The following is a 26,569-nucleotide window of genomic DNA, read 5'->3' as shown; positions in this document are numbered from 1 at the left end:
CTGCTGCTGCTGCTGCTGCTGCTGCTGCTGCTGCTGCTGCTGCTGCTGCTGCTGCTGCTGCTGCTGCTGCTGCTGCTGCTGCTGCTGCTGCTGCTGCTGCTGCTGCTGCTGCTGAAGAAGAAGAAGAAGAAGAAGAAGAAGAAGAAGAAGAAGAAGAAGAAAAGAAGAAGAAGAAGAAGAAGAAGAAGAAGAAGAAGAAGAAGAAGAAGAAGAAGAAGAAGAAGAAGAAGAAGAAGAAGAAGAAGAAGAAGGAGGTTGACCGCACGTTCGACACGCTCCTCGATGCAGACTACGCCTAAACGTAGACTTGTTATTTTGAGGCAACAACAGCCTACATTTAGCCGTACCCTACGGGTCTGCTTTCATGTGTAGCATCAAAAGAATATCTCCAGATTGTAGTTTCTGTGTCGAACCCGGCGCTTCAGTGGAGCATTTATCAGAGGATGTATTGAGTGTGGCCAGCAGTGGGTTCACCTGCTTGACCGCTTGAACATCCTTGAAAGACGTCCTCTTACAGTGAGCAAAGTGTTTGGACCGTGGTCATGCCCTGATAAGCATAGGTGCGCCGGCAGCGCCCTCCTAGATATTTTAGTGGTCACAAATCTGATAGACTGCTATTTTAATGCGACAGCATTATATGTCCCATTACGCGAAAATCCAGCGTCGTAGTCGGCGACGTGACCGAGCGATGGTACAAAAAATGGCCAACGGCGCAAAGAGTAAAAACACGGTTAAAAATGCTCGGATTCACGTCAAATTTGTCAGGGAGGTTTCTGTAAACAAAGTAAATTAATGGCTCTGAAAAGAAAATTTCCTACATTTTGGTCTGGGTGGGAATCGAACATGGGCTTAGGGGGTGCGAGACGAGCACGCTCACCCGACGCCACGGTGACTCCACGTTTCTGGCTGACTAAAAGTGTGAAAGAGAGAGAAAGCTCTTTATTGAAAAAAGTGACAGGCCTGCGTGCGCGGCAGACGCAACACAGTCACAGCGTAAGCTAGTGGAGCGGCTCAAGAGTAGCTCCAATTCCGGCACCACGCACGACAGGGTCTTCGCGGCAAAGTATCTTCGCCTCGTTTTGACGAGAACGTTTTGACGAGAACGAAGAAAACTACACCGCGTAGCAGACGCCCCTCACTTTCCGCACGCTTCCCGAGCGCAGAAAGCCACGGGTCCTTAACGGGTCCGGCACAGCAGCAGCGCAGCGCGGCAGTTCCCCGCAAAAGCCTCACCATAGGCCTCCCGCGGAAGCCGGCGCTTTGGACACTCTCCCAGTATTATAGGTCATTCTTGCTAGGTCCGACGTCTAGTGGTCGCTGCTAGGCACGTTTTGGGCCCAGCAGCCAACGTTAGACTTCGCTGGCTGGCTCCGGAGCGCCACGGCAGCCGCCGTTCGCCCGCTCTACACAAGGGTGACGCCGACTGTATGCGTATTTCAGCGAACAATTTGGAAACTGGTGTGAAGCTGAGAATTCATCCCAAGTGGATACGCCTTGGGAACTCACTGGATACAATTCGTAAATTGCAATGTGTACCGTAATGTCAATAGCTAAAAGCTTAATTTGTGCAATTTTGTTAATTAGTTGATTACTCTTTGGATTACTCTTTGAGGCGGTTCAGCGGGACGAGAACTCCAGGTCCTTTCCCTAGAAACGTTCACCCACAGCATAATGCTGGCAGGCGAGCAGCTCGTGCCAGGACGATTTTAAAGACAACGGTCGGCATGGAAACCTTCGTGGACGCAGCTCAATATGGGCGTTCCGGTAAATTCGCGGTCGCGGCGGTCAGCGAGAAGGGTGAGCTCCTATCTGCGGCCTCGGTAGACGCTGGCACGGCCGACGTGGCAGAGCAGGTGGCGGTTGCGCTGGCGATGCAGGATGCTAAAAGGCCGTATATCTACACTGACTCACGCGCGGCCGTCAGGGCTTTCGCTTCGGGAATGGTTGCGATACGGGCGGAGGCGCTTCTGAAGAGCAAGTCCAGAACTAATTCTTACTCCGTCCATTATATTACGTGGTTCCCCGCTCACATGGGCGACAACGTGCTGCCGGGCCGCCCGAACCCCAATGAGATTGCTCACCGCCGTGCGAGAGAATTCACGCGCCGCGACGGCGGTGAGGCTTCATTGGATCCGGAGGAGCTCGGCCACAGCGACCTCTTATTAACATTCCATGAGATCATCTCCCACTATAAAGAGGAACGCAGGCGCTTCCCGCCTCCACACCCAAATCTATGTAGAGCTCAATCGATCACGCTTAGGATGCTTCAGACGAGGTCATATCCCTCGCGAGGCTTCCTAAGCAGGATTAACACGGAAATTGACCCACAGTGCCCGGATTGTGGGGAGGAGTTTAGCAATCTAGCCCATATGCTCTGGCAGTGTCCTGCGTTACGGGATACGTCACTCACCAGCGAACAGGACTGGGACGAGGCCATCTCTAGTACGGAACTCAAGCTCCAGTCGATGGCCGTCCAGAGGGCCCGTGAACGAGCGGAGAGGCTCGGCCTCCCGATTCCGACATGGGAGCAGCCAGCGGCGAGCCGGGGGCCCCAACGGGTCTCCGCCGGCTAGTCCCTCAGGACCTCAATAGATGTTCATTGTCTGTCTGTCTGTTACTCTTTGGATTTATTGTGCAAGTAACGTGCGCTTTTTTAGTAATCCAGAGTCAGGGATTAGAATTGTGCTATCTGCCCTAAGTGATTTTCAAAATTTCTGTACCGTCTAAAAGTAACACCCAGTATATAGGTTAGACACTAGCTCTCAAGGCTCTACAAGATTTTCTCGTGTTCTCTATGTTCCTCTATGTTCCCATGACCTATTCATGCTTGCGTTATTGTAGATGTAGATGTAGCTTTTGTGTTAGTGGCACGTACCTACTCTGGGGTTGTTCTTGTAGTTTTATAACCCTTTTCCTTCTAAAAACAACGTTTGTACTATTTCAAAACCCACAAACTGGGATTTCTTCTTCAATAACTGTCTCGTTAGATACTTATGTTATACCGACATCTGATACTGTTAAATTCCTGGGTGTCACTCTTGACAAACACCTTAAGTTCAATAGCCATGCCAACTCGCTAATAAAAAAAGTTTCATTTGGCATCCGCATTATCAATAAAACACGTGCATTCTTCCAACCTCATGTTTTTAGCTCGTTATATCATGCTTATATTAATAGTCATTTATCATACTGTTTATCTTCATGTTTATCTTCTATGCCATTCATCTCAAACCACTTGAACGTCTTCAAAATCAGGCAATAAAATTAATTACATTTGGCTCATTCCGTTGCCATTCTTTACCTATCTATCAACGTCTTCGAATTTTTCCATTCAACAGCTGTTCCATCACAAGTTGTCACTCATTACATTTCGTCTCTTTCATCGTGAAATACGCGTATCATTAGACAGCCTTCCTTTTGATAACCTCGTGAACTAAAATAATACTAGGTTTTCAGAACGCAATAACCTACTCTTACGTAAAATGAGGTCCAACTATGGAAAATTTACGTTTCGGTTCTATGGTGTTTCGCTTTGGAATCGCATCCCTGGTAATATTAAGTCATCTTTCATTTCAGTTTTTTAAACACAATATGAAAAGAATACTGTTAGCAGAATCATATTTTCATTTGTCATAAATACATTTTCATAATTATTACATTTTCTTTACATTACTTTTATTACTGTATCGTTAGGCTTCATATTTCTGCAAAACAATTTGTATTTTTCTTTGTTAGTAGTATATAGAAAAGCGAAATATTTTGTTAAACATTACTAGATATTCCTGCCTCTGAGTATTTATTGTGATATTATTGTATAGCGCTGTTTTAATACATATCTAATTGGTTTCTATTCATTATAACTTGTTCCCTACGAATTGTATTTCTTGACGCGTTTTTTTTTTTTTCGCCCTCTTCTTGCTGCTCTAATACTCTTATGTACCCACTAATGATAGGAGATCCCCCTGGCAGTTTCTCACTCTGGGACCTCCTGATGTTGTATATAATATGTAAGCCCGTTTTTTCTACTTGCAATAACAAACAATAAACTTGAACAATAAACTTGAACAATCTCTATTTTCTCCGTGGTCTACGGACGTCTTCTTTGAGTGTTTGGCTCCTTCGTTATAGATGTTTGAATGTGCTTTGTATCTTCGATGTCCTTTTTTTTTTCTGGCTAAGATTGTGGAATAGCCGGCCCGTTCTGTGGCCAGACTTTCCATGCTTCTCTGTTAATAAAGAAGAAGAATACGCTGGTAGGCTTTTGTTGTATGCCTTGCACAGGAGGGGGCGTGGGTTTTTCCAAGTGAAATGTTCGCCTTTTGTCCAGGCCTGCCTACACTTTTACGATGTGAAGTAAAATGAATTGAACCGTTCACCCAAAGCACGGTTCGCGACCGTTTTTGCATTGCGCGGTCATTGGAATGCTGGCGCCCCCAGCAGCGGGAATCAAAATCATAACGTCATGCTTAGCAGCAGCAGAACGCCATACAACCACTAAGCCAACACTGGTGGGAGTCATAAATTTAGGAGGATTCGTCGTAGGCCCGTTTCCTCTTCCCGAACATTAATTCTAGTTCAAAAGACCGCGAAGTGAAGATTTCTTTAGTTATTTTCCTCATCAATAGATCCCCTGCCCTACTCGCACGCGGTCGCGTTTGGATCCGGCGTTGGTTGGAGCGCCGTATCTCGGCTTGGTATCACCGCTGCCCAGTGCCCACTGGAGGCCAAGTGTGCCCATGCATGTCACGCACCCGCCTATAGGTTGTGACGCGGCACCACGACATGATTCAGGGCCACCTTGACCGATAAACCCTTTCCCGGTGGCGCCCAAGTTGTTCGGACACGGAATCACGCGTTGCATCACATGTTTGCCAGCCACGACCTTCCCGCGTGCCAGAAATGACAATGTCCCCACTCCCACGACGTACGCTATGTCGTTGTCGCACCATTCCAGTGATGAATAAATGAAGCTGCTGGGCACATATTTCTCTTTGGTTGGTGTAAGTTCTTTAAAAAAATGTCAATGCGAAGCCCCCAGATGACTTAGACAACAAACAAGTAGATCCGCTTTAGGTGCAAGTTCACGCTTTAAAAAACCATGCTATCGTATTTACTCACTATCAAAACGTCATTTAATTGGGCTTTCTATATCGGCCAGAAGTGATAGCTTGCTTCTTGCGAATTGGTGATCTAAAGAGCTGATTTAAGACGATATCTCGATGGAAAAATTGCAGTTCACGGAAGAACAAAAAAAAAAGCTGTAGCAGTTTCACCCAATGGACGAGGCTGAGACAGCGATGGCTATAGCTGAGCAGACGAGAACCGGGCATTTATGGTCTCCCCTTCTTTATTTTTAACATCATTTAGCACCGTTTCTTTATCTCTCCGCTATTGTTTCCATGTTTCAATCCCCTTACCCTGCCCCCAGGGCAGAGTAGCAAACCGGAATTTCTTCGGGTTAAGCTCCTTGCCTTTCCCAACCCATTTTTCTCTTTCTATCAATATCTTGCCTGCGTATGCACTTATCGTAAACATCGAGCCCGTTGAGCCTGTCTTGTGATCCTTCTTAAAAGCGGCAAACCTTCATAACAGGTCAATGACGTCCAATCGACTGACTGAAACTCGACATATTCCATATTTTACTCCTATTTTCCCCAAAAAAGCTTCGGTAAATCGGCCGAGACGTTCGGATCACTTCGTTGCATCGAGGGTTTCAATGCACAAGGCTCTGTCAATATGTTTCGGGTATTGAAAAGCATTTCTTTAAAACAACATTTTGGAACAATCTGGTTTCATTAAATCGAGGTTTCACCTTATTAACTCGCAAGAAAAAGCTTCAATAAAAAGCTTCAATTCTCATCACAACGCTAACCAAAAGCCTGTATGTTTATCCAGCTTTCGCAGAACGGTGCATTAAAAACATGCATTGAATGTTTTGAAGGAAACATCGGGGGAAAAAAGATATGCAACGTCTGCATCAAATATACATATTGCCAAAGGAAGAAAATCACGGTAGAATCATGGCACTGCAGGCCCTTGAGATTAACATTCATCTGATCACACGTAACAGATATAAGAAAAGCAAGGTTCATAAAGCGAGTTAATTAAAGGTTCAAGAACGGCCTGGACTGAAGCCAGACCAACCTGGAAAATTCAACAATTTTGCAAAGACACTGCTGCAGTTTTCACACAATACAGAGTTGGAAGCTTTTATAGTAACTTTCTTTTATTTTTATGCCTTGCGGCAAGTCCTCCCGAATAAAAAAAGATGTAGAAAACCGTAAAAAGGCGTAAAACAAAGGGCTAACACAATTCATTGTATCCGGCCATCGCCTTCGGGCCGCTCTATGGACATGAAGTCAGCAGCTCTATTATGGAGAGTTAGATAGATGCTGAGCTCATGCATGTGTCCAGCTATTTCCGCTGCTTCGATTATTGCTTGTTTCGAACAACATTTCTTGTTGCATTGCACCACTTATATTGAGGCAGGCACCTACTGCTCTTGCAGTGTGAACTGAGATAACCACCAGCACCGCTGCGGCGCATTGTTGATGTGATTTCGTATTCTGACATTTACGCATCGTTCCGTCTGCCCGATGCTCTGTTTACCACGGGACAGCGGAAAAGCATAGACAATATTGGTTTTACACTACACAAAGCCATGCGTATGCTTTGTGTGGCACTCTACCTTCTCGACACCGCGATAGCTGGCAGCTCGAGAGCTTGTTTGGCACTTAGCAAATTATGTAATTTGGGGCTGTTGCCGAGCTTCTTAAGCAGGCATGAGATATCATGCAACTGTGATATAACGGTGCATCTTCTCTCGTCCCATCACTCGTTCATTGGGCTGTGCATTCCGGTGGGCCCTTTTGAAAGTTCTGAGCGAACCATCGGCCACTTTAGTCACACTTGACCGTTGGTATCTGGTATTTTTCAACTGGTCAGCTTCTGTTATAGGAAAGTGCTCTGACATTCATTGAAACAAGACCATTGAAGAGCATTCATTAAGAAGAGCTGAGCCACATCCCGTTTCATTAGCTTGTAGTGTCCCGAAGGAAATGGCAGCAGCAGCTTATTGGCCCGTGGGTCGCACAGCAAACATGGTGGCTTTCAAAACATACTCTTATGTCAGGAAAGACACAGCTTAAAAAGATATGCAGCACCCGCGCCGCCTTCTGATCAAGTCCAGCTGAGGTAGAGTCTCCAATATAACAAGGTAATCGACAAAATATCTGAAGAGCACCCGGACATTTCAATTGTCTAGTGGGTCTTCAATATTCTGTTGAAATGGGCTAAATGCAGGTCCTCTATGTCTGAACACAGGTGTTCCCATCCCAATCAACCTACGTAGCTCGCTAACAAAAGGATATCAGCTCAACAATGTCTTGCACAGACATACACTCAGCATTCAAAAACTTGAATCACAAACTGTGTAGACATGCTCTTTCTGAATGAGCTTGTGCGTGTGCATTTGTGCGTGTGCTTGTGCGTGTGCTTATTCTCTGTGCTCATTGTGCGTGTGCTTGTGTGTTTTTATGGGGATTCCACTACTTCCACGTGCAGCACGCCATGCGAGTTGCTATGTACTCCAGTGATTATTAAGGGATCCTGTTCTCAGCCACATCTACACGGTGACACTGGGATGAGTAACCATTTCAATTTAGCAGTTAATAGTCAACGACCCGAGGGTTTTCATCCATTCAGCTTTCTAACTGAGACAGTTTCCCTTTCATTGCACAATTCTTGTTTGCATTTTATTGAGAGCACCTGCAAAGCAGCAGTATCATTTCAAACAGCTTCCTGGGCAAGTTGAAGCTGCTGCTAAAGCGACAAATCCACGAGGGTACGTCAAATAAAAACCTTAAATTAGGTATTTTTAAATGAGGTTATTTAGCGAAGGAGAAACACTACCATCAGTTTTCTGCATAACAAGCCACACGCTCAATACAAGTTTACAACACCTTGCAAAGTGTGTGAATTTTCTAGGAACAAATTATTGTGTTTGGCTGCGCCACCAGTCACTCAGTATACTTCTTCAATCGAGTTATTTTCTCCCAGTGCCTCCTTCAGCGGTCCAAACTATGACAATCTCTCGCGACGAGATCTAGTGAGTAAGGAGGACATGGCAGACGCTCGAAGTGTAGGTCTTGAATGGTCGCAACTGTTGCACGGGCAGTATGAGGGCGAGCATTGTCATGCTCTGGCATCGCAACTCCATGTGCTTGACTGGGGTGACGAGCGTCTTTCAGAGATGCACACCAGTTATGAATTTTCTAGTGCATTCGTACACTTGCGTCTGTGACAAACATGCATTATCATATTTAACTTTCAGTTGTTCGATTAATTTCGAGATTAATCTCTTTCACTTGTCGAAATTATGATAACAAAAGTTTTTATTTGGTACATGTCGCAAGTGGGATGGCCATTCTTGAACTGCGAATGTGACAATGTTTGTTCAGCTCGCGATTTTTTTTTTTTTTTTACACTGCTAGCAACAATTTCGCCAACTCACAGGTGGCACAATACTTTGAAATGTTATAACAAATTTAAGGTTTTCACTTTACTAGCCATCGTATACGACATAATACGAGCTATTGCGCAGAACCATACACACCTACTATCATGCTAGCAGCTATCCAGCGGCTTTGTTTGCGTGTCGTGAACAAGGAAACCGGAGGTTGTCCTTAACCTCAATCACTCCGTGCCTCAGGGTAAACAAAAATATGCGGACATATTTATTCATTACGAGTAAGAATGTTCCATACCAATGAGATCTCAAACGTTTCAACTAGAAATACGAGGCGAGACGAGCGAATACCAATTAATCGCCTGACCTTTACGATCTCAGCTCACAGAAAACACGCGACGTTTCCCACGTAGGCTTCGCGTAGGTGCACCTGTAGGGCCTATTTCTTGAATGAATGTTGCCAGAAAGACGCAGAGTGTTGCGTGTATAGCCCCCAGAGCAACCAACGATAATTCAATACCTTTCTGAAAATAACATCCCCTTACAATCCACCTGCGCGTTACTCCTCGCTGTGTAGGCCTTCCAAAGCGTGGAAATAAAGAAAGTGACAAATTTCTGGGTAAGACAACATTAGCGAACTCGGGGAACACAGGAGGCATGGAATATACTTATTCATCTCGCCGGCTGATCACCTATCTGTATGGCACAGAGGAACAGAAACTAAAAGAAAAAACTGCCAACCCTTCCACTGGGGTGGAGATGGAAGATCAGCGAAGCTGTACTATGGCGGTAATTATGTATTTCCAATTATGACTATTATTGATGTGATGGTGTAATTAGTTATTTGAACTATTAAAGAATCAGAAATATATATGATCCGGTGGTTTTCATTTATTTAGTGACCACAGGGACCATGACCTTATGGTCGCTACGGTACACCGCCATAGGGTGTACGGCAAAGATTGACACGTTCTTCATAAACACGTCACCAATGCCCCGCGCGTTCGGTGCGAACGCGGACAAAACGCCGCCGCCGTCGACAACAGTTGCTCGCGTTGCATGTGTGACCGCACACAACCGCTGTCAAAACGCTGGCTACGTGACGGAACGGCTAAACGCCGTTGTCGACACTGTTAGGGGAGAGGCGGGCGAGAGCCCAGAGAGAGTCCGCGGCACAGGCGGCAGAGGCCGGCAGAGGCCGGCAGGGCTGCGCGCATGCGCCACAGTGGGAGAGCGGGCACGCACACGCACAGTCTAGGGTGCCTCGATGCCCTCCTCGCCCACGGCTCCCCTTCCACTGGGAAGTCGCGTTTGCTCTCCGCCGTGCGTTCGCTCCCCGTGAAAGCGCGCGTCCCTCGCCCTGCGCGCTTTCACTAGCACATACAGCATACGGCCAAGTGAGAGATTTTTTTTTTATTGCCGGACGCGACCACCGAAGAGTGAGCCCTTCACAGCTTCGCTGTAAAAAATACCCAGGCATTTAATCGACAGATAACCTTGCTGAGTCGGTGACCAGCGCGCGGCGAGCGATTTCTCGAGATAGGCCATACAACCGGCGTGCATGAATGAACACCACCACGTATCATTCTATAAAAAAATGTATAAGGTGAGTTCTTTCACGGCAAAGCTTAAAAGTCGCTGCTCTTCGGTCCATATCAAAGGAGTAAAACTGGGAAAAAGTATCACTGTAACACAACTGAGGATGCCCGATTAGCCACTGCTGTTCCCTGTCTGAGATCAGAAAGGGCTTACTTCAGGGAAGTTCCGACGCATTCATTTTGTTTGCGATATGTATTAGGTGACGTAGCTGTAGCACTGCCGTGGCCTTACTGAACTCAGTCACGGTCGACCAGTGATGATTGTGCTACCGCTCATGAACAAATTAAGCAGACACGAGCAGGCCCAGCATTCTGGTTTATAAAATAAAAAGCAGTGCTTTATATATCGCCTGACACCTCACTGAAATGACCATAATAGCCCCGAACAACTCCTGGATGCCGCTACCCAGCCCTTTAACGCAAAAAAAAAATAGTGTGGAAAAAAGTGATGGGGTGGGGCCCCGACCCTATATTCTCCCGTTTTGTTTCAATGCCAATTGTGTTCACCAGAGAATAAGTCAAGAGTATAAAAATGTCTGAAAATATTATGCAATTCGTTCCACTTTGTAGTTCTACGTATATAGACTATACTTGAGAAACTACATTAAGTCCGATACAAGCTTTATTTATTTCCTTAATTCGTGCGAAGCAATTGCGTTTGTACCTCACTGTTGCAAAAAAAAAAAAAAAGAAGCTCCAGTGCATCCTTTCTGAAAAGCTTAGCACTTTCTTCGCCAAAGCCTCTAGAGAGAATTAAGTGCCTTTCGTGCACTCCTATCGACTCCTTTTTTCTAGTAGTGATATCTCACAGCAATAAGCCATAACATAATTACCGTTACTATCCTGCGGGAATGAATGCACCTTGATGGCCCCGGCTGATGGCAGGTGGCAAGGTCCAGATATTAGGCAACGTAATACGGTTGACGCGAGCATACGAAATTTCAACCTGCGGACTACTTGTGCACAGTACAGGGGAATCTGCTGAATTAAGCAACTTTGATTAAGAGAATATCGTCATAGGCAGGTGGTTTAAATAGGTTCTCACGGAAAAATTATTATTTGGTCGGGTTTCCAGAGCTGCCAACGTTACAGGACTAATGAAAACTGAGAGAACGACCTTGAAACATTAATTAATCCGACGTTATTGGTCGTGCTTGTCGTAGGCAAGCAAAGGTGGACATATTAGTGTGTGCCACGCAGAGCTACCCTTTTGGGGACAAATACCAGCGAGTAAGCCTACCTATCCCCACTGAAAGAATGCGTTCGCGAAGGCAACAACCTTCATTGCGCGAGCATAAGTCATGTGAAGTGCACTTCAATGACATTGTTGCTTGGACTGACACGGTCTTCGAATTGAGGTCGCCGGTGCAGACTGTGGCTAGTAGTTATCTTACGAGTACTCGGAAGTCAAATGTGGAGGCATGTGGCCAGCACAAGGAGATTGTTCAGAACCTTCTGATCTCCAGCTATGCTCAGCTAAGACTGAGGATACATCTGCGTGAAATGAAAGCACGAGTGGTTGAGGGGCATGTGAGCAAAACATGCGTCGGAGTCAGCCTCCAATTCTGGCTCATTCGGTGCAACTATAGGCTACGATTGGGATTTCGAAACAATTTACAAGGGGTTGGGGCTGTTCTCGCCACTGCATCCAGCAGCGTGTATCACCTCTAACTTTCGAAATGCGTGAAGTGATCTAACTGTCCCCTGCAACCATTTTTTACCATTAATTAATTACTTTTCAAAAAATTGCGCGCAGAAATCAGAGAGAGATGTGGTCTGTAGTTTCAGTTAATAACTAAAAAATTCGGCAGAGGCACTTAAGACTGCTTACGTGTGGGAATGCGAAAGCATTAGAGTCCCTCTGGTCATTTTATGCACTCATGAAGTGTCGCCACCTCCTCACCATTGGCTGCACCATCACGTGCCCAATGACTCACGCACTAGGCCACACCTTTAGTCAGCCATATGGCTGCGAGGTCACGTGTGCAATGACGCACGCACTAGGCACACTTGGCCTTGCCTATCAAACAGCGCAAAGCCCTGAACTTCTTGTTTTTATATATTGAGTCAATTTGTTTGTTGTCTAAACTATGACTCACGCACGTCGTCTCATCAAGACTGTGATTTGATTTTCTTATGAACTTACCGTCTACCTTAATCCCTTACTCTACTGCTGATAACATCACAAGGCGTGCATTTTTTTCCTCCTTTTTCTTGTTCCCGCCTTCTTCTAGAGTTTTTCTTCTCCTTCGTCCCATTCCCTGCAGAGTAGCATGTAGGCGTAAATACGCCGGCTAAACACTCTGCTTTTTCCATAAAGAGCTTTCTCTCACACACACACCTTTAGTCAGCGAGAACCGTGGAGCCGCCGTGGCGGCCTGGAAGCGTGCTCGTCTCGCCCACCCGGAGGCCCGGGTTCGACTCCCACCCAGACTGAAATTTACCAAATTTTCTTTTCAAAGTCACCAATTTACTTTGTTTACACTAACCTCTCTGAGAAACTTGAAGCCAGTCCGAGCATGTTTTTTACTCTTTGCACCGTTGCCCTTTTTTGGTACCATCGCTCGGTCACGCCGACGACGACGCCGTCAGATTTTAGACTAATGGGGCATATAGTGCTTTCACGTTAAAAAAAAGGCCATTTTTCACGCACCAGCTCCAGAGCTGCGTCGGAGCTTGAAAAAAAGGATAAGCAAATGACTTGAATTACAAATGTCACGCAATATACCTTCCGGGAACGCTTCAGCGTGGTTATTCCTTGCACGAACATACAGGAAGATCGTCTCGCGTCACCGCGCTAGGCGCACGTACTGGTACTGCGGAGTGATGTGGAACATGGCGCCCGCCGAAGCAGACGACGCGGTTGTCGTCCTCCTGTACGGAGCGGCGGGCAAGGAGGACATCGAGGCACCCTAGACTAGAGCGGGCCGATCCTGGAGATAGGGCAACAGTAAACTGCACCTTACTAGGCGAAAGACCGACCCAGTAGGATGCGTCAAAGCCCAAACCCAAGGAAAGCTGGCATAGGAAGGTTGCTCTATTAAAGGAATTATGCTCTTGATGACGTATACTTGTTGCAATGAGGATATTTAGCTATCATTTGTTATCACTGAGTAATTCCGTATAAAACAAGACCAGCAACCAGGACACCTGTAAAGGTAGTAAACTATAGTAGGTCTGTCCTGCGTATGAGTTATTCGGCACGACATCAGCGCCTAGCCACGGTCAGTAAAGTCTGGGAGGGTTTGCAAAGAAAGCCTAGCTTTAAAAAGCATTTCAGGCAACACACAGACGCGTTGAGCCGAGGATCCAGAATTGCCCATCCCTTTTGCACGAGACAAGTTGAAAATGCAATTTTTTCTGCAGCACACTTTAAATCTCTGGAAGGGCCAATTGTACAATCTACCTCTTTAAAAAATGAAAAACAGTGGCGGCATATACCAAATTTGGCGACATACCTTAAGACTGCCGTGTGCTTTATCGTATAAAAGCCAACTAGCTATTTGAGATGATCGCCGCGTGTGTCACGTGCTGCGTATAGCAAGAGTGCGCGAGAGCGCATGCGTGCGCGCCAGTTTCCTTTACGCCAAAGACGCAGAATGGGCAAATTTATAGCACTTGATTAACCGCATCACGAAAATTCGAATTTAATTTAATTCTGGGGTTTCACGTGAAAAACCACGAGTTCCGCTCCACGTAGATTCCAAGACCTGCGTTGGATCGGCATAATTTGTTCTTTGCCTGATTTTTATTACTTACCACGGTGAACAAGAAGCATACATATATATAACGCAGCACATTTGGTTGCAGAGCAATTTTGTCAATCTTTAGAGGAACAAGCGGCAGGCTCGATACCGCTTGCGATGCCTTTTGTTGACCAAGCTTCTACATATCATCATACATGGCGATTGTTGAGACACGGCAGGACCGCTTTGGCGAAACAGTGCGGCGTTAACAGCTATTCGCTGTAGAAGTTGCCCCGGTGGAATGTAACAAAATAGTATTATTTTCAAATCAGGTTGGTGGTCATGCAAGCAATGCAATGGCACAAAGTCTTCAAGGCGATAGATTACTTGCTCGACACTCGTGCCGCTGCAGTGACCAAATAAATCACCTGACCGGTAGAATTGCTGATTTCTGGATGTTCTAATGGGCGTTTCTTGGCCACAGTGTTTGCTTTAGACCAAGCTATGAAAGCTGATGGCTATTTGTCAACATTATTTGTGAATCCTGTTCATTGGCCTTCTGCCTTCCAACGAAACCGTGACCATTCCAGCCGCTCAACGCAACACATCATATGAACCAGTTGGACGACCAGCCTCTGTCGGAAGAGGGAATTTTGCAACATGGACGCGACTTAACATCGCATCAGAAGGCCGTGTGCAAGCGCTGCTGCGCTTCTGAGATCGACCGGCCTGTGTGAACGCCTGTGATTGGAACGCCTTTTCTGTAACTTGTTCCTGTTTTCTTTTTGTTTGATTTTTATCTCTCTCATTGCCCTCTATCCAACCCCTATATCCCCCCATCCCTGTGTAGGGTAGCAAACCGGAAACTCGCCTGTGGTTAACTTCTCTACCTTTCTTCTCTGGCTCTCTCTCTCTCTTTCTTTCTTGCTGTAATTTCGCTGCAGTTCTATAACGCGAAAATGAAGACTTATTTAGATAGCTAGTTCTGTAGCACCCAAATTCTCCTCAAACACAGTTATGTTGCACACGTGTGAGCCAAAATAGCGCCACCATAAAGCTCGAAAATTACTCCTCCGGCGATCTAACTAAATTGATCGACAACCGCTTACAGGTTTAGTACAAGTTTCAAGTTTGCTACTACATAGTCACTTCTTAATTAATTGCAGAAATTGCGCGCAAAAAGTAGATATCCTTGAAATTGCTAGTTAGACGATCGTTATAAATTGGCTGACCAGTGTGGAAAATCCGACAGCCTTTTTCCGAACTATTAGTAGACGCTGCACGTCCAACACGGCCTTATATATTTTCTCTCTTCATTTTGGACCTACGGCGACATCGCCTCGTTAACGTTTGTTTTTATACGAGCGCTGGTAAACGCTTCTTATTAATCGCTGCAGTCCTAACGAATGTTCCCTTGCGCGTGTCTTTCGGCAGCCTCTTCAAGCAACCTTAACTTCCTCGTGAGCTTGGGCGTCATAAGGTCTGGTTAAGTTTGACATTCAAAGTAACCGACTAGCACCGCCAGAAGCAACAACGTCAATTTTTCCGTCAGCGACGCACTTGCGCCATGCCCGTAACAAACCCCGTCAAATGCGCGAGAGACGGGGAGAAACAAGTAACCATCATTTAAGGAAAGGTGCCGATTAATGGTGACGCTGTTGAACACGTAATGCTGCGGCGTCTCGAATGTAACGCGGTTCGCAAACTTATGCCGAGCAGCGTAGCAATTCAAGCTAGGGGCTAAAAGTGGTACGCGCGAAAATTTGTCTGTGTTGCGCCGGGCGAACTACTACATCAAATCCTTGTACTTTAGTGAGTATAGTTATTAAAAACTCTCGAGCGGAAATTTTAATTTCTAAATATTGCTGCAACGACAAACGCACTACTTGACTATTTGACTATTTTCGCAGTAGCACAATATTCGCACCAGCGGACATCAGAAATCATCTCAATAATTAATTAAACAATTATTACCTTTCCAAATAGTCATTTAAGAAAGATGCCGCAACTGCGGAATTATAGTCATTCAATGCTCACGGCCTGCTCACTTAGTCGGTAATTCAAGATTAGCAACAGTTTTGAGACATCTGTCCACACACTTGAGGCGAAGCGCGCATTGGCGTTCCACTTATTATCCCGGAAAACATACTTTGCATGCTGCGGGACAAACGTGCCTATCATGTTGGATTTTGGGGGCGAAAATCTCAAAACTAAGTGAACATGCCTCGAGCACCGCTCTCAGCTGCTTCAATTCTGGTATTGCAATACGTGCTCAAGCAGACTAAAAAGATACTTTGGAAAATTTAGTTAGCTAATGAGTTTACTGAAGAATGGTTCTCACAATTCTTGATGTACACGGACGCGAATACAGCGTCGCCTAAAAAGAAATAACCTTTTTAGCTCCACCGTATTTACTGCATTGCGCATAGCCTTTGCTGATACTCCTGGTATTATTGGCGAATAACGTGCAGGTATACTGTGGTCAAAGGGGGGTTGCGTCTCGCGCTCCACTGACGCTTCTTGGTATATTATGTCCCACGCCTCGCCATTTAGAGCAGCGACTGGTTCCGGACTTGTTCTACTACCTTTCGAATATTTCCAGAACTTTTAGAGCGCAGCTCTTAGGCGCCCGTTCATGCGGCGAGCGTCGGACGTCGGCCGTCATGGGAGCTAATTTATGTTACGTTATGGGAGCTAATTGTTTCGCTTATACCTCAAATGTTTTTCGGACATATTGACAAAATTTCGAAATATTTTAATTAAAGGTATACGTACATCAGGTTTCCAAATCAAGCTCCGGTTTTACAGAAATATGAGGAAGAGTATCTAAAGCTGACAAGATGGATATATCACATACTATTCTACAAAACGCCCCTAGTTAGGGAATGTGACTTTTCAAAGATTGACGTAACCGAAGCAGTGGCCTTACATATTATGTAAATGAAGATGTTGACAGAAAGCTGAGCAAGTTGGTCGGTAGAGATTCACGACTAACTGGACAACGCAAAACAAATGGACACAAAGGCAGCACAAAAGAGCAACAAGAAAGCCGCCGTTTGTGCTGTCCACTTCCTCTCTCTTTTACACCAATGTATTTTTCGCCTGCCTTTCGAAATAATAGTACGTCGATATTGTCCGTCCTGAACATTCCATGAGATGTAGTAGGCAGAACTGTGGCATCTGTTTACGGCGCGAAATTTATACAAAGGTGCAAACTTGGTGATTAGCCTATTCTTTTCTGATACCGCAATATTATCAATTTTTATAAAATTATTTAGGGCCATGATCGCAAATCGCCCCCCGACAGTCACAAGTAATTTACTATTCTTTCTCTCTAAGAGCAACAAATATCTTTCAGATCGACCGATGTTCACCTAATGAAAGCATTTCTACTTTTCACGCGCACCTGAATAATCGAAAACAACGAAAAGAGACAGAAAAATAATCCATGTTCTTCGCACAGCACGTGTCCATGGCACTTGGCAAATATTGGTAGCTCAGTGCGCATTTAGAGCAAAACAAAAACTTTAAATACCGATAATACAAACGAAAGCCGTAACGTTGGATAGAAGAAACTAGAGCGCCTAAGGTAAAATTCAAGGACTACAGGCCCCGTTGGTTAGCGCTTGCCAACTACGAAGCAGTGTCAAGAGAATAAGCATACCAGTATCTCTAACCATCTAGCGGTACACGTAATCGTCCCTGAAGCACACGACTGCCGAGGTGTTATTCGCTCTGTTTTCTTTTTTTGTTTTTGTTTTTTCCTCGCTCTCTCGATCGATCGGCGTCACTCGTTGGGGCCATCTTAGATCTGGCCTCGGGGGGCGCACGGCGTTGTGAGAGAGTGCGGTATGCCCCTCCCAGGAGCGCCCAGTGCACGCACATCCTCGCCAGCTTTGAGAAAGCTGCCGCATTCTAATCTTTCCTCAACCGCTCGCAGATAGGAGGAAACGAAGCCGGTATGAAGTAATCTGGCCTTAGCTTCGGCAGGCTGCCCTTCGAGTCGGAAGGGAGAGAACAAAAAAAAAAGTCAGAAAGTATCAGAGCGAGGGCGACAGACTCCGCGCCGTAAGACACGGGGAGAGAGAAAAGGCAAAGTCAAAGAGCGATCGCCGAGAGCACGGAGTAGGGGAATCAAAGTGCGCGTATCTGTCAGTATAGCCGGACACTCGGTCTTCATCACCGCGGGGACCACATCGTCTCCGTAGGTAAGTGGCTCCTTTCTCACGCTCTCTTTATATACACTTCTGCCCACAACACCCCATTTCGCGTTTTTATCCACAGATTACGCATTAATCTGATTTGCTTCTGTATCGACATTAATGCGCTTGATGTGCGTCAGTAAAGTAGAATGAAGGAGAGACGAAAAAGAAGCTCACGTTCGAGTGGTATTTCCCGCGCCGCATAGCGCAGCCCGGAGTTACGTTGCACTTCGGCCCGTCTCTTTTCTGGGTTTTTCAACAACAAAAAAATGATGATAGAATACGCTGCAGAGAACCGTCGCTCAGTCTTTTGAGCACATAACTAAGTAGTCGTAACTGCGGTGTTCCGCACATACAACCTCCAAGCCTTGCTAATTGCGTCTTCCTCTTCTTTTCTTTTCTTCCTGATTATGCGGGGTGGTACAACTACCATACACGAAGGCGGAAGGATTAAGAGACATCACCGTCGCGCCTCAGTGGGAATGGGATACATGCACTACGCTCTCTTTGACATCACCGAGCTAAGACACCTGCGCGAGCCGCAGCTCATATAAGTGTGCAGCGTAGCGGGCCGGAGCCCCCATTGAAGAAACTTCGCTCTCTGCCACTCGAACCTCGGGTAGAGAGCGAAGTTTGTGCTTCGGGGAGTACTGCGGCCCCTGGCTTACTTGCGAAGGCCGAGTGATGTGCTATCTTGCTTCACAAATACACGAACTTGAGCGGCCAAGTTCGACGAAATTATGCAGCCAGGGAGCCTGCACAATTCAGGAGCAAAAAAATTACGCGTGAGCTTTGCAAGGCGGGCTTGCAGAAGGTGCCTCACGACGACGACACATGGGGGAGTTCCTGATAGCTTTTAGCTCTCGCAAGTATTTCCCTTGTTTGCTTATAAAACGATGACCTTTCAAATTCTGCATGAGTGACTTCTTATTTATCCACACAGGAGAGTGAAGTGACTAAATAAGCGTAGGCGCGGCGATCTCAAGCCTATACGCAACGCCCTACTTATGAAAACGTCGTCAGCACGTAAAATTTCCCGCCAGCCCGAGACGTGCATTGCGGTGAAGATGTACTGCTAGTCAACGCTGCCGTATGGAGTAGGGACCAAGCTTCAAAAAACATTTTCTCGCCTAAAACAAAAGTTGCTCCGACAAAACTCTACAAAATGAATTCTGAGGCATCCTTTTATAAAATACACAAGCTTTCAAGTTCTTAGGTGAAGAGCTTCAATGCGGAATTCACAGCTGAAAACATTGACCAAAATATAATTCATGCAACTCTGGGACTATTTTTCTCCCACATTGCGGCGATTGTAGTATACCAAAATATTTTGGTAAATTATTTGAACATAAGACTTGCCCGAACTGGTAACAATAAAGCTGGGGATAAACAAAGTTTTCATAAAAATCACAAAGATGCTTCAAATAGTACTTTCAACACAAAAGCTTTAAGGGCCCCGTGTCGCAGAAAATCCGGCGTCGGCATCGGCTTCGGCGTCGGCGTTAAGCATCGGCGTCTGGCGGAAATAATAATGCTGAACCACATCATCCCGAACCACCCCGACCACACAGGCCCTCCACGTGGCGCAAGGCGTTAGTGAAAAAAAACTTGAATTTCTCAAAGTAAAATCCGTCAAAAAAATTGTAAAGTACGACTTAAGGCGCAACCGCATGCACGCGATTTTCGAGCGACAGCGACAAGCGACGGCGACGAGCGACAGGTTTTGCTATCGCGTTTCACTCTGAAAGACGAAGCTTAAGCGTCCTCCAATTCTGATTGTGTTTCGCTGTACTTTGGTTCTAGGCAACATTGAGGGGAATGCTGAAAACCGATCCTTTCTAAATTTTGGACAAGCGCGCGCCTCGGGGCAACAGCAAACAATTCATAAAATAATTTCAATTAAAACATCCTAGGGTGTTCACATTTTGATATAAGATGGCTTAAATTGCTCCTGTAAAAATGTCTTCCCAGCAATGCATTTGTGTTTAAAAGTGAAGCCGACTTTAAGGGGATCACGGTGTAAGCCTGGGCTTTGTAAGCTGGCTTTCCTACGGTGTGTGTTGCAGTGAAGCCTACTCATAAAGAAAGATGTGATGCGAACGGGTGCAATAACGCTATCGAGTTCCACTCTTAAAGGCGAAGCTTAAGCGTTCTCCAATTTTTGTCCCTGTTATATATTTTTTGAATAAAATTGAGATTTCTTTACGCGCGCACGATAACATTTATTCGCACAACAATGTAAATCCGTCGCTACTCTTTTTCGCGATGTGGCGTTCATGTGGTTGCTCCACGCCGCGACACGACAGCGCGACAGAGTGTGCCTGTCGCGTCGCTTGTCGCTGGAATATCGCGTGCATGCGGTTGGGCCTTTAACCACAACCTACAGGCGTGATAGCGTCGGATTTTAATTTGAATATACGAGAAAAAAGCCTGATAAGTAGCCAGGGATCCTTGAATGCTATCGCGTTTCACTCTGAAAGGCGAAGCTTAAGCGTCCTCCAATTCTGATGGTGTTTCGCTGTACTTTGGTTCTGGGCAACATTGAGGGGAATGCTTAAAACCGATACTTAAATTTTGGACAAGCGCGCGCCATAGGGGAAATCATTTGTACTTGCTAATTGAATTAAAGAAATGTTAAATTAATGGAAATGGATGAAAAAACAACTGGCTGCAGGTGGGGAACGATCCCACGACTTCGCATTACGCGTGCGATGCTCTTACTATTGTGCTACCGTGGCGCCGTTTCTCCATCCCCTTTCTGGGGTAATGGTTTGATTTCTAACTAGCCCTGGGAATGTTAGCCAGCGCCACCACTCACAAACCTTGGATGCGGATGGGGCACATCCTTTCTGCCGCAGGCGTCACGAGTACACGTTCCATATATATATATAAGGATGTTCGACATCCCCTGTCAAGGCCGTGAGTCGTGTGCTTGCGTTGTAGTGCACGTTAAAGAACCCCAGGTGGTCAAAATTAATCCAGAGCCTTCCACTATGGCGTGCCTCATAATCAGAACTGGTTTTGGCACGTAAAACCCCAAAAGAAGAAGAAGGCCGTGAGTCGTGGGGCTGGCTAACGCTCCCAGGTTTAGTTATATATATATATATATATATATATATATATATATATATATATATATATATATATATATATATATAGTGTTTCCGCGAACACTTTCAAAAATTCTTAAAGGTCTCGTGTGGGAGATAGCACAATTCTAGTTCATGCGCTGATCTATTCGAAGAGGCGGACATTACTTGCACCAAAAATTGAAATGCATGATCGACTAATTAACAGAAATTCACAAATTAAAATTTTAACTAATTACCTGATGGCCAATATTGCAATTTACAAATTGTAGCTGTGGAGTTCGCGCGTCGGATCCACTTGGAATGAATACTCTATATCACACCAGTTTCGAGATATTAATTCTCGAACTTTGCGGAGAAATGCATTGGCGTTCCAGTTAGGTTCTTAACAAAACGTCGCTTTTTGCACTGAAGCACAAAGTTAACTGGAACTATATATAACTAAACCTGGGAGCGTTAGCCAGTCCCACCTATATGTATGGATATATATCCAATTACCCCTGTCTTACCCCTGTATATATATATATATATATATATATATATATATTAGTTACTTTCTGCTATTAGTTACTCTCTTAACAAAACGACGTTTTATGCATTGAAGCACGAAAGTAACTGGAACGCAATGCATTCCTCCGCAAAGTTCGGGAACTAATACCTCGAAACTGGTGTCATCCTGAGAAATCGTTCCAAGTGGATCCGCTTTGCGAACACCATGGCTAGAATTTGTAAATTGCAATATGGGCCATAAGGTAATTAGTTAAAAACTTAATTTGTCAATGTTTGTTAATTAGTTGATTATGCATTTCAATTTTTTGTGCAAGTAATGCCCCCGTCTTCGAGTAGACCAGCTCAGGAACTATAATTGTGCTATCTCCCACAGAAAACAGAAAACCTTCCAAACATTTTGAAAGTGCTCGCTGAAACACCCGGTATATACTTTTCGTGACTATAGGTGCAATCATTTTTTTTTCCTTTCTAATTGCGTGACAGTTTACTTTACATATACGCAGAATGCTGCATAAGTACAGCAACACAAATGCATAAAAGATTCCTGGAACAAGTAGTTCGATCGCGAACGTAAAGGTGCATGCGAAATAAGTAGCATTCACGATTCGATGCAAGCATCCCAACGTTGCCGTTCGAATACCTCGAAAGCGCATATCGCGAAGATGACATATTTGGGGAATTCGTTTAGTAGTTTAACTTTACAAATGTGCGACTATAAGAGCGCGTGGTTTAGAAGTTGCGAACACTTATGTAGCACGTGCTTCGAACGCCGCCGAATATCCTGCAATAGGAAAGTCGCGAGCATTCAAACAAACCCTTGCTTTTTGTCGTACACTGATGCCGCTATACCACAAATGACGGGGTACAAGTAAATATATTGCAAGTGTGTAAACAACGCTCGTTGTTTGTTTTCTCCTTATCTGAGCTCCCTTATAACAGGCGACTTTGCAACGTAATTGGTATGCGTTCAAGGATGTACCCATGTGTCCACGTGACGTCAGCAGCGGCTTGCGCTCGATGCAGCTTTACGTAATGAAAGGGTGTGGGGAATCGGCGTCCCGAGAATAGCACGAAACTCTTTGTGGAAAGGTACCCTAGATAATTGTGGGGACGATGTTTTGTGCGTCACCGGATGCTCCAAAAGTTGAGTGCATGGGCGTCTCAGCTTTCTTTTATAGATGGCCTGCGCAATAACAGGACACTGAAAACGACCCCCCATAATTGCTGCTAAAGAGCAGAAAACACTAGTTTATTTTATTTATGTTTTTGACTAAATTACGTAACATCGCAAAGAAATTATCTTCATTCTATTGTCTTTTTCTTCGTGTTATTCTCTCTCTCAGTTTTAACGCGTAACCATTCTTTGGCGACTACCCCATCAAGATATGTGCGTCCCGTGACGCTTTATATGTGCAAAATGCATAATTAGTCAAGTTAACCCACGTAATCGTTATAATAATGTAATGGTAGATGATTGGTAGCGCGAGAAAAAAAGAAGGAAAGGCTGGTTAGGTCACTATCGCCGCGTCAAGGTCGTAACAAAAAAGGAAAATAAACAGGTTAGCGCATGTAATCGTTATAATAATGTAATAGTAGATTATTGGTATCGTTAGGGGGAAAAAAGGAAAACAAAAACTGCTTACGTCGCCGTCGCCGCGTCAAGGTCATAACAAGAAAAAAAAGGAAAATAAAAAAAGTCGTAGTCTGGCAAAAAAAAAACGGTTGTTTGCCCAGTTGATACGATATAACCGCAAAATAAATGCATAATTGGTCAAGTTAACACATGTAATCTTTATAATAGTATAATAGTAGATGGTTGGTAGCCATGGGTAGACATGCATAAGCTAGCTAAATAACTAAGCAAGACCGAAGTAGCAGCCAAGCCAAGGAATGCTTGCGCATTAGAAGACAATTCTCAGAATTTCTATAGCATTTTTCTCTATCCCCTTTTTTTTCATACAGTACATGATTTTTTATAAAGAAGCTATGACCGTGAGACGCATGTCTTCGCATACGAGCTCTACGGCGAGGCGGAAAACAATAACAAAAATTTACTTTTTTATTAGTGCCTTAGAGGCATTTGTTTAAATGGCGAACTTGAAGGCAGTCACATTTTAATTCACCCTCATTTTTTGAAAATCGTGAAAATCACACCTAATTGGCGATATTTATAATCGAATTTCAGCGGTAAATCCAGGCGATGTCGAAACCGAGCGCCGTGGGAGGGCAGAAAAGGCGGCCCCGCTATCATGTCAGACCGATACGCACCGTGACCACAAGCGCGAGGAAGTTGGAAACCGAACGGCTCGGCCCGTCGCAGCACCTACTGATACGATACACTTCGCCATAAATTGGGACGCCCTACAAGTTTTCCCTACAAACAACTACCTAAGCTTAAGTTAATACTAAAAAAGTGTAATTTAAAAAAATTGTTAATTAGTCTTTTCAGAGTAACTTCAGCCACGGCAAAGTATTTCCGCCTCGCCGTATATAGAGCTCGTATGCGAAGACGACTATAGAGTCTCCTGGCCATAGCTTTCGTATAAAAAAAAAGCGGTATTGTCTAAAGTAACACCCTCTGCATGATGTCTAGCTAAATGTTAATTTGTCGTTGTGATGGGACCAAGTTCGTTTTTTTTAAAGGAACGGTCACTTATGTCTCTATTAAAAAAAATTGCGGCAGAATTCATCTCACGATGACTGTCGATGGTAATGTGTTTAGCATTGAAAAACTATAGCGGCGCAAGGTATTGCCACCGTCGAAATGAGTTCTATATGCGTACGGCAGCAGGGCTCCTTTTCCCGCGCTTCTCTAAGAACCCTCGGCGCCAACTAGCGCCGCCACCGCGAAGCCCGCGCGTGGCCTTCGACATGCATGAGGCGTGCGAACGCCGAGAATCGCTCCCGCGCTTGGTCGCACACTCAGTGGCACATGCGCCGTGAACCAAGTTGGCGGGAGGTTCATTGAAGAGCGGCACGTGCCCTGTGCATTCGTGGCGCAGCCTACAAATGCGTCGGTTGGCTCTCCTCGAGGAAGCCTTGCGACGTGGGTTCGATTCCGCGCTTCGGCATCGGAGAAATGTAAGGGATCTTTTTCGCATTTGCAGAGCGGCACAATTCCCAGTGGCATATAATTAGTTACCCAGGCGCCAAAGGCATTCACTGAAGAGCGGCAAACACCTACTAGCACATACACAGTGACCAAAGTTGGGATCAAAGAGGTTCGCTGAATACCAACGCAGACCGAGTGGCCCATATACCCGGTGCTCCAAGTCGGCGTCAAAGAGTTTCGTTAAACAGCGGCACCTACCCAGTATCGCATCTACAGTGACCCATATGTCGGCGTGAAAGAGGTTCGTTGAAGACCGGCACGCGTGTACTGTCGACCGAGAAAGTTTACGGACCAAGGGATCTGACAAAAAAACTGAATATCTCCGCAGCCTCAAAACACAGCCTGGTATTACCATTTCCAGCCTCCACTGGTATATGCGAACAACATTGTGATGTACGGTTTTTACTTACTGACTACTTTTAAAGGCTGCTCGGATATTTAGCGTTCTCTGAGATCCCGTGGTCCGTAAACTTTTTTTGGTCGATAGTACATATTTCCACATACTAAGTTACCCAAGTTGGTCCGATGGCTGGTTTCGAACCCCCGCCGCGGTGGCTTATAGGGGATATGGTGTTGCGCTGCTAAGCACGAGGTCGCGGTATCAAATCCCGGCCGTGGCAGCCGCATTTCGATGGGAGCGAAATGCCAAAACTCCCGTGTACCGCGCATTAGGGGTACGTTAAAGATTCCCTGGTGGTCAAAATTAATACAGAGTCCCCAGCTACGGCGTGTCTCATAATCAAATCGCTGTTCTGGCACGTAAAAACCAGAATTCATTCATCATTGATTTCGAACCCTGTTACCTCAGCAATAGATAGATAGATAGATAGATAGATAGATAGATAGATAGATAGATAGATAGATAGAATAGATAGATAGATAGATAGATAGATAGATAGATAGATAGATAGATAGATAGATAGATAGATAGATAGATAGATAGATAGATAGATAGATAGATAGATAGATAGATAGATAGATAGATAGATAGATAGATAGATAGATAGATAGATAGATAGATAGATAGATAGATAGATAGATAGATAGATAGATGGATAGTCACTGCAAATGCGGGAAGTACCCTAACAATACTAACGCAATAATAAATGTGAGCGTCTGAATGGTGCTGTATTTTCAGACTGAACGCGATTCAAGGGATAACGAAAAATTCATCCACAATCCCTTCAAGAACAAGTGGAACATGAGCCCAATTTAAAACATACAGAAACCAACGTGCTCCGTCTCATGCATCGACTACGTCACGGCGCCCATGAAATTAGAGTCTCAAATGTCTCTGATCACGAGACACATCTGCTCCCCCATTATGTCCGCAAGAAAAGACTTCTGAGAATTCAATTGATGATGACGATGGTGCAGGTGGATAGATAGAAAGAGCCACTTGGTCACGTTTATAGCTGACACCCAAGGCTCCTTCGTTGCCTAGCCTTGGAACCATCCCGCAAAGCATGCGTGTCAGCAAACTTGTTTTCTTTCTCCAGTGAACTAATAACCTTACTTACGTGTGGTCTTTACCCAAGATCTGACCACTGATTCACGTTTTAAGCTTGGCAAGTGTGTTGTTGCGTATCACTTGCTCTGTGTAAACCGCATTTCGCATGCCACCGCCCACTCGATTTCTATTTACACCAGCCATAGTCACAGGTGAGACAGGCAGTTAAGCTCGAAACTTACGTATAATACTATCGCTAATCTTGAGCGAGCAATACAATTTTGTTTCGCAAGAAGTGGAAATTAAACACCATCACAATCCTTTCAAGCCATGCAGGAAGAAGAAAGTGGACGAAAAAAAGTCAGTGGGGATTTCGCGGCAAGTTCTAGAGAAATGCGTTAGGCATTGCGTCGCACCTCATTGCGGTTCCGGGTCCACGATTTAAACCGCATTCG

General features: G+C 45.1%; 1 protein-coding gene across 2 annotated transcripts in view; it reads left to right on the top strand.

The window, feature by feature from the left end:
* The first annotated feature begins 17,806 nt into the window (after positions 1–17,806).
* The window catches only part of LOC119436708 (pancreatic lipase-related protein 2-like), a 32,824-nt gene continuing 24,061 nt past the window's right edge, over positions 17,807–26,569 (top strand). Inside the window, exon 1 of one of the 2 annotated variants that reach the window (XM_049659775.1) lies at positions 17,807–17,959. The gene's annotated coding sequence lies outside the window, so the exon portion shown is untranslated. The remainder of the gene's footprint in view (positions 17,960–26,569) is intronic. The other variant, XM_037703675.2, reaches the window with a different exon arrangement.

This window comes from Dermacentor silvarum, chromosome 1, assembly GCF_013339745.2.
Source record: "Dermacentor silvarum isolate Dsil-2018 chromosome 1, BIME_Dsil_1.4, whole genome shotgun sequence".
Lineage (NCBI taxonomy): Eukaryota > Metazoa > Arthropoda > Arachnida > Ixodida > Ixodidae > Dermacentor > Dermacentor silvarum.
This window is presented reverse-complemented; position numbering and strand designations above follow the sequence as displayed.